The sequence below is a fragment of the Belonocnema kinseyi genome, chromosome 1, assembly GCF_010883055.1.
Source record: "Belonocnema kinseyi isolate 2016_QV_RU_SX_M_011 chromosome 1, B_treatae_v1, whole genome shotgun sequence".
Lineage (NCBI taxonomy): Eukaryota > Metazoa > Arthropoda > Insecta > Hymenoptera > Cynipidae > Belonocnema > Belonocnema kinseyi.
In genome coordinates this window covers 61,692,533-61,703,568 of record NC_046657.1, presented here as the reverse complement: position 1 = coordinate 61,703,568, position 11,036 = coordinate 61,692,533, and positions in this window count along the sequence as shown.

Sequence of the window (11,036 nt, the reverse complement as noted above, 5' to 3'; positions counted from 1 at the left end):
GTCATATTTTTTCCAGCGTTTTCTCTCGATTGGACCTTCCCATGACCTTGCACCTGACGCGATAAAGGTCATCGGACACCAGGTTCATAATCAGCGACCCCAAAAACCTATAACAAATTTAAAAAAAAAAATTTTTATCGTTTTTTCTCGATTTGACCTTCAAATGACCTTCAAATGACCTTGAACATGAAGAGATAGAATCAACGGATGCCAGATTCGTAATTAGCGACTCCAAAAACCTATAACGTATTTTTTTGGATTTTTTTACCGTTTTCTCTCGATTTGACCTTCCAATGACCTTGAACCTGACGCGATAAAAGTCAAAGGACGCCAGATTTGTATTCGGCGACCCCGAAAACCATAGTAAACCCGAGCTAACCTCAGTATACATGTTTAAGAGTGTCAAATCTCTCGAAAATACGGTTGGTGGGTAGTGGTGTTTCCTATATTTGTAGGAGGGTGGAGGTGGCTGGGGAGTGGAGGGTAGTCCGTTTAGCGTGCAATCGACTCGGGATACTTATAAGATACTACCATGATTTTTTCAGATTTTTTGGTCCAAAAATAAATTAGGCCAAAAACCGGCCTTACCGACCCTCCCACTTTGAGATTGAAAATTCTCTCAAATGCTCATTAGGAGTCCAATGAAATTTGAGCTGCAACAAATTACACATCAGCGTTTTCCTGTGAGAATGCAATTGTGTAAAAATGTAATTGCTATTGAAGCAATGAGAAGACATTATTGTAAAATATGTGCATATGCTACATTCGTTTCAACCCACGTTATATTGCTTCAAAATTTAAAAATTATAACTGGGGTAAACGCTACAATATCCCGCCCCTTCCTCTAATGCGTATTCACCCTATTCAAATATTGTTATATAAAAGAATGCATAGAATTAAAATTAATAGTAAATAGCAAAAAAGAGGGATAATTAGGTGAAATAATCCGTGCAAAAATCGCCCAATTTCAAACGTAATACCGATCTGGCCCTGATCGGTAGAACTCTGTGGCCCATGTTTGGACCCGACCGGGTCAGACCGATTCTCTATTTAAACGCCATCCACAAGCGCTCACAGAACGCGAATTAGCCAGTATACCTCGAAACATGCTTGAGAAAAATGAAAGTTAGTAATTACACCTTGCGGCTCATTGAAACCTAACCTCAAATAGATTAATATTCAATTAAATTGTTTTAGGTATATTATGTGATAAATCGAATGTGCAATATAAACTTTGATTATGTATTAATTATATATTCATTAAAAAATACATTAGGGACAACTTGTCATAACGTGAATTTTGGAATCAAGTTGTACAATAAAAATACCAATTGAACAGTATCTCCAACGAGAACTCCTCACTCAACTGTGCTTGCGTCGAACGCAGCATCTAATTGGTTACTATTTGCGCGCAGTTTGAAATGCTAAAAAATTTTATTTTTCTTGTTTATTATAAATTATGGAATTTCAAATTTAAAAAATGTCTATTCGATCAAAATTAATGAATTCTAATAAAAATGAAAATAAATTTAGTCTTCAAATAATATGTTAAATAAAAAGAAAGACTTTACTCAAAAATTTTCGCTTCTTGTGAAAGTTTTTTCGTCTATATCTTAATAATTCATAGCGCAATTTTTAGTTGATAATATTATCTAAAACTACCTTCTCGAATTTTTCAAGAAGTAAAGAAATTGACAAAAAATTGAGTTTGTTTATAGAAAACTGTTAATAAATCTTAAATTATATGTCATTCTCTAATCATTTTCGTGCTTTAAGTCACAAATGCATTTTGTTGCAAACATTAGAAAATGTCAAGTTGTAGGGAATTTTTTTTTTTTAAATTAGGCTATCAGTCATTAGGATTGTATATATTTTTTTAATTTGCTAGGAATTTTATAGAAAAAAATGTTCGCAAAAAATAAAAACTGGTAAATAAAATATTTCTTGTTATGAGGAATTCCCCCCCCCCCAAAACAAACCATGTCCTCGCAACTGATACTATCTACAATAATCTTACGTTTCTGAAATATACTTATCATGAATGTGAGAATATTGTAGATGGTATAAGTTGCCAGGAAAAGTTTGGTTTCTTAAGGAAACAATTCTCAATAACCAGAAATATTTTATTTTGCAGTGTTTATTTCTTCTGAAAAAAATTTGGTCCGTACAATTTCTTAGCAAATCCGTACTACTTTAAGTTTAACTTAAAATACATTTATTGTATATTTAAAATATTGAGCTGTTCGTCGAGAGGCGAGGACTATTCAGGAGTTTCCAGTGTACCTAAATTTAATCTTCATTCGAGAAACTCATGAATGGATTATAATGAGACTGATCGGGTACCTATCGGGTGTCGTTCGGGTTTCCCAATCAGAAATTTCAACCTGGCCCCGTTCTGAGCGTGTGTTTCATCCGTGACCTGGCCTGGACCAGGATTTCTGCTTGCGGCCCGATCCAATCTTGTATACGGGAACTTTTTTTTATGATTAAATTGGTCGTAATTCTTTCAAACTGTTTTACACGGCCTGCAATTTGAGGGGACGACAAAGAGATTTGACGTATTGTAATGTGCATATATTGAAAATCAAACTTGTTATTTTTAAAATTTTAGATGTGCACATTAGGCTGGCTCAAAAACGCTTTTTTCCATTACAGGACAACGATTCTCTTAATTGTATTCCAAATCCGAAAAAAGAAATTCACTAATTTAATTTATTTTTTTTTTATTTTCCGATTTTAACAGGTGCTGGTTTTGATTTGAAGTTTCTAATGTAGAAGGCATAGGGAAAAATCACTTTTTTGACTTTTTAGAATAATTGTTTAGAGTTTGAAAAAATTTGGTAAAAAAGTATGGGGACCTGTTGAGAATTATTTAACGAAACTTTTTATATATCAGACATATGAGTTTGACATCTCTGACACACCCTTACGAGTTTCTTAAAAACTACTCTTAAATCAAAAACCGGCAATTCCTAATGAAATCGACCTTTGGAGCAATGTATTATCGTCTTTTTTTACCTGACATTATTACTATTGGTGTGGTGGCATATTTATTATCATCAGTTAAATAATTATTAATTATTTAAGTAAATTAAATTTGCTCAAATTTTTTTTTCTCGAAAATTTGTCCCTTCACCTTAAAATTATTACTATTATTTTAGTGGAATGTTTAATAACATTGGTTTATTAAATTGTAATTATTTGAAAAAATATAATTTGTTTTAATAATTTTTTAAAAATTTATTTTTCCCCAAAAATCATCACTATTGGTCTAGTGGAATATTTATTAATATTAGTTCATTCATTTTCAATTATTTAAACAACTGAAATTTGTTTAAATAATTTCGTTTCGAATTTTTTCAAAATAAAAATTATAACTGTAGGTCCAGTGGAATATTTATCAGTAATAATTAATTACTGTATAATAATTAATTTATGAGCTATATTCAAGTAATAATTTTTATTGCAAAAAATGTTTTCAAATAAAGTTAATCAATAAATTTTGACAAATATTTCACTGAATAAATATTAATGGTTAAAAAATTTTTAACAAATTCCATTTGCTCAAACAAATAAAAATTAATAAAATAATATTAGTACATATTCCGCCAGACCAATAGTAATAATTTTTAAGAAAAAAAGAATTTTCGAAAAAAATTCTTTGAACAAATTCCATGTATTTATATAATAAACAATTAAGAAACATTTAACTAGACCAATAGTAATAATGTTTAGAGGGGGTAACGAATTTTTGAGAAAAAATTATTTAAATAAATTCCTTTTATTTAAATAATAAAAATTAATTAACCAATAATAATAAATATTCCACTAGACCAATATTAATAGTTTAAGTAAAAAAGACGAGAATACATTGTTTAAAAGGTCGATTTGATGAAAAATTGACATTTTTTCTTTTAAGGGTAGTTTTCAGGTACTCGTGGGGGTGTGTCAGGGGTGTCAAGCTCTATTGCACCTATATATGCAAGCTTGCCTTCTCATTCTCGGATCACAGACGACGCGCAAGGGCTGCTTACTTTACGAAAAATTTGAACAAAAAAACTTAAATAATTATGGAGATAGTGTCAAAAATATCAGAGTTCCCATACCGTCACTAATCAGGCATTCCGAGCGCTTGGGTTGGAGCAATGTTTCTTTCACAATAGGTTTGTGTATACCTATATATTTTTTTTTCGCCCCAAAAATTCTGGGAAGGCTGATTACTACGTTACTACGTTACTACGTTTATTACATGGACCCGGAATCGCCGCTTGATCGGCCGATTAGGCTGAAATTTGCAGGGGTTTCTCTTTATGGTACTATCGGAAGGATATACCTAAAAGTTTAAAGATATCGGGTTATTAAATAATTTTCTTGGGGTCAAAACTGTTGAAAAAATGGTCGAAAATTTATACCTTCGATTAAATAACCGATATAAGTTTTAATTTTTAACTTTTTTATTATTTTATAGGTTTATCCTTCCATTTAACACATAAGTAATCGAACAAAAAAAGCTTTTTTATATCAGATAATTGGAAAAATTTTGACAGCTGCAGCAGTTTTCGATGCCTCGGAACAGACGCTTGAAGAAGTATTCTGCAGGGTCGCTATTTCGTAAAAAAAAAATCACATGTTTTTTTACACTTTAACAATATAAGAAAAAGATGTGAAAATTAATAAATGATCTAGTTATTTTATTAACTTAAAAAAAGGTCATTACAATTGATTGATTTTACCCTTTCTAAAGGTATATCCCCCCTTAAATGCGTACTGGTTCACTTTTAAAACTGCAGAATTAAATGTGTTGCCGCACGCTGAACAACATTTTGTACGAAATACGTGCGACAATTATAAACATATGTTTCCACTCTTATAAAGTTAAAGGCGACTTAAGTCGAAATTTAGAACCTACTTTGAAGTGTCAGCTCCTTATTAGAACCTGCTTTGACGCTATTTAAACTTATAGCACCTACTTGAAACTTATAAAATGCTATAGAGTGGAACACTAAAGCCTACTTTAACTCCAGTTTAATATATAGGCCTACATTTTTATAACTCGAGACCCTACTTTGACGATGTTTAACCTCCCCTTTAATACTGATGCTACTTTAAATCTTTTTAGCTTACAATGTTTAAACTTCATTTAAATGAAGTAAAAATGATAACTTTAAGCGTCAAAGAAGGGTCGAAATTACAGTGAAATCGCTCCTTATTTAGAACCTACTTTACTACTTTTAGCGAATACTAAAGTAGGAGTTACGGCTTCAAAGCAGAGCCAAAATTTCGATTCGGGAAATTTTTATTAATATATGATATCTGGATGTAAGATATTTTGATGTTTGAATAAGTATTTGATTCTACTTACGAACAGAATCGCCAAATAACATTAAATTGAAGAAAAACAGGATAAAATTAATAGTTCTCATGATTTCGAAAAGCTGAAACTTCAACTGAAAAGATCTTGAACTGCAGTCTGGAGGTGAATCTGCGTTTTTTCTTTCTTTGAAGAACCCACTTACTATTTTTGGAAATGTTAGATACTCCGGATCTAGCCTCGATATCAACGTGACATTCGGAAACAAGTGACACGTTTCCAACGAACTTTTACAGATTTTTCGAAATTCATTGCGAAAATTACAGAAATAAAAAACACATGTTGTATGCCAATATATTAATAAAGAATTTTTGGAAATTTTCCTCAATTGATAGACTGGTAGCATAAATGTACTAAAAACAAACAGTCGGTGTAAAAGTGAGTCGACTTTTTAATCGGCGGAAAAACGAATAGGCCGACGACCTATCACCAAAAAATGGGTTGATTTTTTTGCAAAATTTAGGGAGAATTCGAATTGTTTCAAAAAAAAACTTCGAATTTTTCCAAAAATTTCCAAAATAATTTACAATTTAGACTCATGGCAAAATTTCTAAAAAAGAATCGGAAAGATGTTAAGCAAATTTGAGGAATGATCCGCGTCTGTTTGAAGAACTACAAGTTCTACGTTGAACGCAAGTTTTCCCAAAATTGTGCAAAAATCTGTAAAATGATAAAAATTTATTGGAAATTTTCCAGATACATTTTCGCAATATGTGAAATCTTCAAATTCTTAAAAAAAACTCAAAGTTAAGTAAACTTAAAATTAAGCTTAAATAAACATAAAATAAATTATTTTTATTTTTACATTAAGAAGCTTGTAAAGTTTTGTAAACGCGTCATGATTTTGAGGTCGAGGTGAGTTATTTTTCCATAGTCAAGTTTTTTTGTTGAAACACTAATACCAATTAAAGGCTAAGCCAATATTTTTTGCATGAAAAATATAACTTAATTACTCAAAAATATGTAAGTTGTACGTTTTATGGCGGAAAAAATATTTTTGAAATATAATGGGGTTGAGAATAATATAATAAATAAAAAAACTATGAAAAAAGTAGAAATATTTAAAACCGGTGATAGAAAAAAATCTTGAATTAGAAAATAAACATTCTTTTTTAATTAGCGATTTCTATACTACATTAAAATTTTGATTTTTTTAAATAAAAGGAAACATTCGCTTCAAAACTATTTGGTTCAAAGAAAATATTTTTTGTTGCAAATTTGAAAGGTAGTTTATAAAACGCGTTGCGAATTTTATTTTTTGGTAATTGGCAAACTCGCAATTTTCATACTTCGAAATATTATAATTTCATAATTGAAAAAATATATTTTCTTTTTCGGACTTTTACAGCTTCAAAATTTTATTCTTCAGGTTTTGTTACTGGTTTCATAAAATTTATAACTAATAAATGAAACTAATCATACATTTAAATCAAAATATCTTTCATTTATTGTATTATTTTATATTTAATTATTTGCTTATTTCATTCATACAAATTTTCGAATTGGAACCGTTTGTTTCATATTCTGTTGACGCAAGATAATTCAGTCTCGACGATGACATATTTCCATGTATAAATACCACATTTTTAAAAACAACTTCATGTTTTTAAAAAACGAAGGTGAGATTGTTTCTTATGGCCTCCTTTCATCTTTTCGTCAATTCTTACCAAAAAATATAAATTTTCGATCAAAAATTACATAGTTAAATTTTTACTTAAATACGAATTTTGAAGTAAATTAGGGAATCTTTATTTTTTAAAATTAATTCTAACGAAACAGTAAAACTTTCTATTTCAACTAAAAAATTAGTTTTCAAAAAATTCAGCAATCTTAAATTGAATTTTAAACTTTCGAAATTTTTCTTTTTCGACATAAGTAATCCCTTAGATCAAAAATTATATTTCTTTGATTTAAATTCTTTTCAATAATCCGTTTGCTTTAAATATTTTGCTTTATTTCGTGGAATTTTGGAGAATTTATAACAAAATGTTATCTAAAAATATGTAGGATAATCGGAAAGTCAGTAATCAAATTTAAATAAAATAAAGTTGTCCTTTCTCGTAACGACTTTTTACTTAACGTAAATGTTAAGACCTCGTTGTGCGAATAAAGTTTAAACTCATTTATAAAAAGTCAAATTTAAATAAAATAAAATTTTATTCTCTCGTAACGACCTCGCACCTTATTTAAACATGAGGAACTCGTTATGCGAAGAAACATAAAAAATATAAACATTGAAATTATGCCAAATAATTTCAACTAGATCTTATGAGATAGATCTATCACTAATCCACGCAATCATCTCTCCCTGAAGTCAATTCACAATCTATGATTTTTGTTGTTCTTTTATGATTTAAAATTTCAGCAGAAAATTTGATGCTTAAAATACGATCTACTTATTTTCTTGTGGTGAAAATAACTTTTACGTGTATTTGTAAAATGTTCAGGGCTAGTTTTAATATCATATCAGTATTGGAATCAATGTATTTTGTTGGTTGCAATATAATGGAAAGGATAAAGTAAACGCAAATTGAAGGAATCTCTAGATCAAAATATCTTTGAGACAAGTTTAAAATGCAACAGAATTATTACCAAATATTAATACAAATTTTAGTATATGTAAGATCACTTATTAAAATCAGCCAAGTGCAGTAATCAAATTGAGAATATAAATAAACACAAAGTCAATCCCCGGTTAGCGAAGAGTAAGAATGTTACAAACGTCCTAGGTTTTAAATTATCGACTATTGACATTGAAGCTTAAAATTTTTGTCATTTAAACGCTAAATACTTTACGCGTATAAAATAATCTCTAGTGAAATGACATATGACTCCACGTTTTTATTTTTTATGATCTAAATGGAAGAAAGAATCAATACATTTAAAAATCAAAAAAACTATATAATTTTGATGCAATTTTAGATTAGAAACATTAAGTCTTAAACATTTTTCAATTGATTATTTAAAATCAAATTTTTAATTTAAAGTCGTTTGCAACAAATAATTGTTCAGCTGTTACTTATAAATGAAAAATAAAAAATTTCACTCGCAGTTTCAAAATTCAATAAAATTAAAGAATTAAAATTCTTAATAGTAGATTTAATGCTTTCACGATGATCGATTTTGATAACAAGAGGTATTTCGGGTTTCACTCATATAAAAAACGACTACATTTTTACGACGTTTCGTGAACATTGCAGGTCGCTTCTTCAGAGCTGACCTGAATCTGAGGTATCAGTCTTTTTTTTTTAAATCCGGGAGAATGGAAAGCCAAATCGGATTGGTATTATATCCATTTTCCCTGTTGATGTTATTGAGGTGTTTTAAGATTTCGATTGCTTCTCTATGTTTTCTTGGAAATTTGTTGTTTGTTTTTGCAATGACTGTTGTTTCATCAAATAAAATGTTATGTCCTTTTTCGATATGATGGTCAGCTAGTGCTGATTGCGTGAAATGTTTTAGCCTAACTTTACCGCTCATGTTCCTTTATATGTTGGCTCGCCGCTCTCCTGGTTTCTCCAATATAGACTTTGCCACAAAAACAAGGGATTTTTTATACCCCTGGATTAGTTAGGGGTGCCCTTTTATCTTTAGGGTTATTTAGTAGTTTTTCTGTTTTTGCAGGTGGTTTAAATATGGTTTGGATATTGTACTTGTTGACTTTAAAAAAAAAATTGAAGTGTAAGCAAGTGAATTTTTTTAGTAATATTAAAGTAAAGTAAATAATCAAATAATGTAACCTAATTAGAAGCAGTTTAAATGTAATCCTTACGTAATTTAATATTGTTCAGAAATTATAAATCAAATATTATATCATTGATCAGTTTAGAATATGAAGAGCATCAATAATTATATTTACACAGAAAACACAGAAGTTGAACTTTACATCGATTTCAGATCAAAGACTCGCTGCAATAAAAATTAACTTTACCAGATAAACTTAAACCAAATATCGGTTAAACTCTTTTTTGTTTTTCCATGACAACACATGTGTTTCGAAAAACCCGAAGTTTTGTAAATAAAAATTTATCTCTCTAAAAAATTTTCTGCAACAAATTTTATCATTACTTTATTCTGTGCATTATATCGTTCTATTAAATTTTACTTTTTATTTTTACGAAAATTGAAGTTAATAATGAACTTTCAAACTAATTCTAGAAAATTAAAAACATATGTAAAGATAATTTTCAAAATGGTATTTAGAAACTCATTTCGGAAGATCAGAAACATTTGTAAAATGACGTAACTGAAATATGGGTATTTTAAACATAAATGAACTCTGATTATACAAACTATATCAAATATTCATTTACACAAAATTCAAGCTGATAATTAATTCATATCATTAATTTAAAAAATCAAAATTTAACCTTTATGTAAATTAATATTTTGAAATAAGTGTTTAAACATCGAAATAACTTTTAATCTACATCTTTTAAAAAACTTTAAATTTCATTTATAAAAATTTAATTTATCGGTGACTTTTGATATTAATTTAAGGGAAAAAATTAAAACATTTCTACGAATAATTTAGAAAATTGAATAAAAGTATTTATTTCAGATCATCAGCAAAATTTCAAAAAAATTATTTAATTGAAATAGAGGTATTAAAAAAAATTGATTCGAATTATGCAAATTAGATCAAATGTTCCATTATTGAATTTAAATACTAAATAATTGTTTCTATAACATTGAATAAACCAATTAAAAATGTATTAACATCGTATTTAAAATTCTTTTTAAGGACTTAATTATGTAAAGTTTAGAATTAATATACCTCCAATATTAGGTCGTAAGTAAATTTTGATTAAATAACATTTAAATACAAATTGCCAATTATTTAATTTTAATATAAAAATGATAATTCTTTTTTAACATTAAATCGTGAACATAATTAAATCATTAAAATAATAAATTTCTTTAATTCTAATTTAAATAATGATTAATTTATGTTTTAATAAATGAAGAGAATCTAACTCAAAATGCATCAATTAGTATTAATTCATGACATATTGTGCAAGAAATTTTCAACACTACTGAGGTATCACACTCAGAAAAATGTTTGTTTGAAACAAACAACAAATTTTATTTGCATTCATATAATTGAATCAAATACATTTTTTGCTTCAATTAGAAAAAGGTTTATTTAATTTTAAGGAATGGGAACTATTTGCCACATTCATTGAAACAAATAATTTGTTTAGTAGAATTTGTTTGATTCAAATGAAAAAATTACTTTTATTAAGCAATGCATTTGTTTAAAATGTGTTTATTCGAATTCATGAAATTATTTATTTGATTCAAGCAAAGAATACAGTACAAAGCAGTACTTCAACGTGCCGCTAGGCATGCTAAAGCCCTGCCGGCGGTTCCTAAGGGACTAACCTAGAATTCAAATTAATTTATCATGTGATTTATTTTATGGCATTTGTATTTTTTTCAGTGTTGTTTTCTTCTAAAGATTCTGATTTACTATGAAAATATATATTAATTAAAAAATGAACGCAATATCTATAGTTTAGGAACTACTTGAAGTTTAGGGTTTTTACCGTGGATATAATTGAAGATTTCGGATGTAAGTCTTTTTCAATGCTAACTTTCTTTCTTTATAATGATGATTTATGAAATCAATCATGTTCTTTTATATTAGAATTATCACTGTGTA